The 5,828-nt window shown below is 29.2% G+C and overlaps 1 long non-coding RNA gene across 1 annotated transcript; it reads right to left on the bottom strand.

Annotated features, from left to right (window-relative positions):
* Positions 1–234: 234 nt before the first annotated feature.
* LOC139906959 (uncharacterized) lies at positions 235–2,996 on the bottom strand. Its single transcript, XR_011783230.1, has 3 exons — positions 1,202–2,996; positions 1,008–1,147; positions 235–945 (listed from the first exon to the last, which is right to left on the bottom strand). It is a non-coding gene; the product is annotated as an uncharacterized lncRNA (long non-coding RNA).
* Between the last annotated feature and the right edge of the window lie 2,832 nt (positions 2,997–5,828).

Genomic DNA, 5,828 nt, shown 5'->3' on the forward strand with positions numbered 1-5,828 from the left:
CATATGTTATCATTGTTTAAAATACTGATGTGATTAACATCTGCCTGCTTTATTATAATTTTTGAGGGTATAACGAAAGTATTTATTAGCAAAATGTTTAATGAAGATATACTACGTACAATTGACTTAGACATTTTTTATCCGTTACAGTAGATTTGAAGACGTCACACTCCATAAAATTGTAATTCATTATGAACCTTATTCTCAGAATAATAGCTAATGAAACGACAAAGTAGAGTATTTCGAAATATATTTGAAGTTCCAGGTTTAAAAAAGAAGGCTTTAATTAAATATAATCTACATAATAAAAAATATACCATCATACATTTATGTTAAATATACAAAATTAAACAATTGGAATCATATAACTAATAACAATAAATTATATATACAGAATATTGAAATTATAGATTGATCCAAATAATATTTTCTTGTTCTGACACCTGAATCCAGTTAAATATGTCATAACTTTAGGTTGCAAAAAACAAGCGAGACGTGGAGTTTAATCAAAAAGATAATCACCCCTCTTCTTCATGTGGAAGTTGCTATATACAATTGTGCACAGGATAGATATATCTCTACCGATGAGAACTTACTAATTATTAATAATAAAGTAAATGTCAAAATCATAAAATTAGACAATAAATATAGTAATCAAAAAATGTTAGAAATAATTCCATCTTAAAGATTTAGAGCAAGAGCTAATTATGTAGTAATGTCCGGCGATATTACTCCCTATTAAGAGCATCAAAAAAGATTTTCCCCCTTTATTTAGGTATGCTTATATAACAACATACCATTATAATGATGGATATACACAACTGTTAATTATAATGCAACACCCAATGTAACTACCCTCGTTGTTGTGACCATTTAAACAGTTGTTTTTGCCTTTTATGAGTTTTCTGAACACCATTTCTTGGAGCCCATCAACCATAGCTAAGCCTTTAGTGATAAAAAAGTAATATTTATTGACTATGTAATATTGGAAAACCTAATTATCATACCCAAGTCTTAAAGCGAAGTAAGTAGTCTCAGACAAACTAGTTGCAAACCATCCAAAGCTACTACCCCCGTTGTTGTGACCATTTAAGCAGTTGTTTTTACTATTTAATGAGTTGTGTATCATAATTCTTGATATGTTTAGCTAAAATAGAATCATATTTTATGGTTAGATTTAAAAAAAAGATTGAATACTTACTGTTAGATAGTACAAAATTCAGAGTTTCATTTCGATATTCGTAAATACTTTTTACTGATAACTTGATCGTCATTTGGTGTGGATGACTCAAAAGTTTTTTATATGTATTTCTATAAATGACATCAGTACCAACATCCTCCATTAATTTAATGATGGTTCCTCAGGAAGGGATAGGTTTACTCGTGTATTTCTCCATAAATTTTTTGACCATAGATGATTAGCAATTGATAAGGTTATGTGTAATAAGCATCTTTGTGAGATCAGAGTTAAAGTCTGACTTGATGTATTCATCATTAACTTGATTTTTTAGATGAATATCCATGCTCTTGATATGAGATGAGGATAATGAGTGGCGTGTAATTCTAGACAGGAGACCAAAGGCACATTTATTTCGACAAATCCGACAAACCATCTGTTTCTCATCTGGTAAGTAATTCCCAAATTCCTGGGCCTCCATTTTCAGAAATCCAGACAGAAGGCGACGTTATTTTAGGCATTTTATTCAGTTCTCTATCGACTATCACCATCTAATATTATATTAATATTGAATAATAAAGGCGGGAATGATAACGTTCCTGATTGATAGAAGAAGATGTATATTATTTAATCAATGATGCCATAAGTATTTCTTCTCTTCTCCTCGCACGCTTTTCTATTCAAACCAAAATTATCACCCTTAGATTTAATTCAATATGCTCAATGGCGTCAGCAGAATTATATTTTGAGCAAGGGTGTGATTTTTTTTTTTTTTTTTTGAGAAAGGTTCAAAAATTAAAATTTTTGATCCGTTGAATAATTTGATCAAATAACAAAATAAATTCATCACCAAAAAATGCCCAAAATATCTCATTAACTTTATTTCTTTCAGAGTATTAATTTTTCCTCTCCAAAACAAAAGTTTCTTCTTTTAGAAGGGGCTACATCCCATCCACCTACCCCTTGAAGATGCCCCTGATACTCCTTGGAAGATGTAAATAAACTATGGTAGAGATTCAAATATAAAATGTAGATGTTTGTTTCAAAAGTCTAAAAATATAAATTTATTTTTTATCGATATTTTTCTGAGTTGTGGAAGAAAATGCATTGTAAGCAAAATATGGACGCTTTTGGTTCAAGGATAATAAATTTACCATTTTTGATCAAAACAATAAACATAATAGTTTATTGGAAAGTTAAAATGTAAAATTTCATTTTTTCAAAGGAACACCTTAAAAAAACCAATACTTTCAAAGATATTTATAACATTCAATATACATTAAGAATTATTTCCTGATATTTCGTTTTAATGGTATGTTCATTGGAGAAAGTCTGTTGGAATTATTATATATAAGGTTGGCTTATTTTATACTTAAAACATAAAAAACATTTTTTGCAGCTCATGAGACTAGATAGGGGTTCCCTTATAAAACAAAAAATGACTGACTTCTCAAAAACAACTATGTGAAAAATGACGTTTTCTAAATTTATTTAAATTCAAAAAGTGATAAACAAAATATGAAATCGGTGGAAATTGCATCTTCGTTTTTTTCCAGGCGCAAAATTTTTTTTTCTATTGTTTTTTTCTTTTTTTCATCAATTTCAATTTATGAGAAGAAATACCCCGAAACCATAGATTTTAGAAATTAAACATTCAAAACCTCAACAATAAACTATCATATTTTTTATTCAAGAAAGATTTTATTTTGCATTTTACCAATATTTGCCAAAATGAAAAAGTTGTTGAGGAATAATTTTTGACGACATTATTCTGTATATATTTTTTGATTTTGCAAGTACAAAAAAAATCTTGAGAGGCTTGTGTTTTCTCATTACAATGTCTATAAATGCTTTTAACTGTTTCTTTTTCAATAATAGTGCAAAATATTTTTTTGGATATGGCAATTTTTCGACAGAAATAAAAGATGAAATTCTCATCCCACATTTAAAAAAAAATATTTCAGGGATATACGATATGTACTAGTGTGTACTTAAAAAAATATTTTTGAAAGTATAAAGTTATGGAGGTTTGTCGATAGTTATTGTACATAGCAAGTATAAAAACTACTGTATATAATAATAATTTAGTTAATTGAACCCTGCGTTACTTTCCTGAGTTGTTTAGAAGTCTTAATTTTATCATTTTTTAAAGTTGGGCATACTCTTATTCCCGCATCAGTTACAGTATTTTGTGTTTTTGGTAATAATAGAATACTCAATAGTAATTCTGAATAGTTAATGAATATAATTCTGCGTCAAACCTATAAAAGTTCCAGTAATATATATTACATGAAAATAAATTGTTTCTACAAACTACACGGGGTGAGTATACATCATTCAGCTTTAAAAAAACAAAAATCATTCAAATGATTAGACTTAAAGATGATGTTTTTTATACTTATACACTATTAAAATTGTAAGAATAATATACTGGAGCTATTACGTCACATACACTATTATCATACACCATGGTAATACATGCAGCATAATAAATCAATAATAATAACAATTCATAATTCTTCACAATTACTTAATTCGAAAGAGCGTTCAGCTTTAATGACAGACTCCATTCAGCCTCGGAAGGTATTACAGGTTTCAGTAATCTAGTTCTCGTACAAGAAGTACTATACGTCAAAATGTGGCAATAGAGGGACTCAAAATTTGGTTGGATAGTACCTTATATAATACAACGCTCTAAAACAAGGATGACCAACCTTTTAATATTATGTCTACATTGTCAATTGAACTGTTTTAATGGGCCATATAACCTATTAGATTACCTTCATAAAACAAAACTATTAAATTTCAAATTTAGACCAAATATAAAAAAGACCAAACCTAATTTTTCAAGGCCAAACTATTTCAATTTTTTTATTATAAAAATTAAAATTTTTCCTTTACTTTTTTTTATGGACAATAAATCCTTAAAATTTATTTATTCGGAGAGAATTATGTACTACCTACTATGTGCGTTCTACGCATTTTTATGATATTGTGACAATTTTGCTAAACAAGTGCTAAAGTGAGAATGAATGTTTGGACATACCTGCTCTAGACGATTAAGGTTAAGATTCTTTGGAGGCCAAACATTATAAATCCCACTCCAGAATATGAACATATGTGTATTTAAAAAAAAGTTACAATTTATTTTCTGTTGGCAATTTTATTTGGCCGTAGGGCTGTTCGGTTTACCGTTACTATAGTCTGACGAGTTCTCATCAATTTTTTCCTAATAAAATCGAGTAAAAAAATTATTATTTATTGACTGGCTACTAAAGTTGTTAAATGTTATTGATGGGTTTAAGGGAATGTACTTTTTTTATTTAATTCCTCAAAACTATTTATCCACCGTATATATAAAACCTAAAATATATGTCATTATATGTAAAAAAAAGCTTATAAAAATATATACATGAATAAAATACATTTTCATTTAATCCTTATATTTCACGTTTTGACACAATGAACATAATTTTTGTTTTACTGTAAAAGCTCATATTCTTATTTCTTTATTAAATTTATTTTGTGTATTTCTACACACATTATACTCACATTTGCAAGGTGATACTTTTTTTAAATGCCTCCTATGTTTATTTGTTAAAACTATTTTTTTTGGTATGACGTTTATTAACGATTAATAAGGTATTGTAAAATGCCTATTAGCTTGTGTAGATTCCTTGTCTTACTAGTATCTTTTTCCACATGCAAGATGTCCCTTCCCTTGATACCACAGATTGCGTTATTTTATCTTTTCCATCACAACGTAAGCAACTTTTTCTTACCTTCACATAATTTTGTTGAAAGGGTAAATTCATGGAGGTCAAATAGTTTTTACTTTTATTTTATATTTATCCCTTTATTCACAATTCACATTTGCATGTTTAAAATAATAACAAGTATTTAAATTTTATAATAAAATTTAAATAAGTAAAACAAAGCTATTGAACTTGAAATATTAGAGGTGTTACCAATTCATCAAAGGGATGATGTTGAATTAAAAAAAAAATCCTTTCCCAATCCCTATTTCATGGACTCTCTCAAGAAAGTATTATCGAGTAAACTCCTGCCCTTTATATTCTTCATTTTATTTGCCACAAGCAAAGGGTACCTGCGTGGTCGGAGTGAATAGAAACAAAGAATGAAGGTAGAAGAAAAGAGACAGAGAGGGATGTAGAAGGACACAGACAGGAGAGAGAAGAGGGGAGAGACAGAGAGGTGGAGAGAGATGTCGAAAGAGATAAGGTAAATGAGGTTTTATTTAGGTCAACCCGACTGTTTTAGATTCCATATGTGATAATACCAAAATACACTTAAAAATATATATAACATGAGTTATACAAGGTGATCTACTTGAAGATGTACAAATTTCGATTAATGTACTCCAAGTAGTTGAGGGTTTCCAGGAACACAGTCTAAGCCGTCAGCAAGTCTGAACTGTGAGAAAAAGAAGGGTTCTATCAAAAAGACTAAACTGCACATGGAGAAGTTAAAGAAAACACCCCGGCACAATCCTATCAAGTCCATTAGGGCCCATGTAAGATATCTCTGGGGTTCATACCAACTATCCTAAGAGCATTAAAATGTAGGTGGAAAGAGCCTTGTGAGGATGGAGAGACCGCTTTTGATACCAGCAATGAAAGAAACCTATCTA

The sequence above is a fragment of the Lepeophtheirus salmonis genome, chromosome 13, assembly GCF_016086655.4.
Source record: "Lepeophtheirus salmonis chromosome 13, UVic_Lsal_1.4, whole genome shotgun sequence".
NCBI lineage: Eukaryota > Metazoa > Arthropoda > Copepoda > Siphonostomatoida > Caligidae > Lepeophtheirus > Lepeophtheirus salmonis.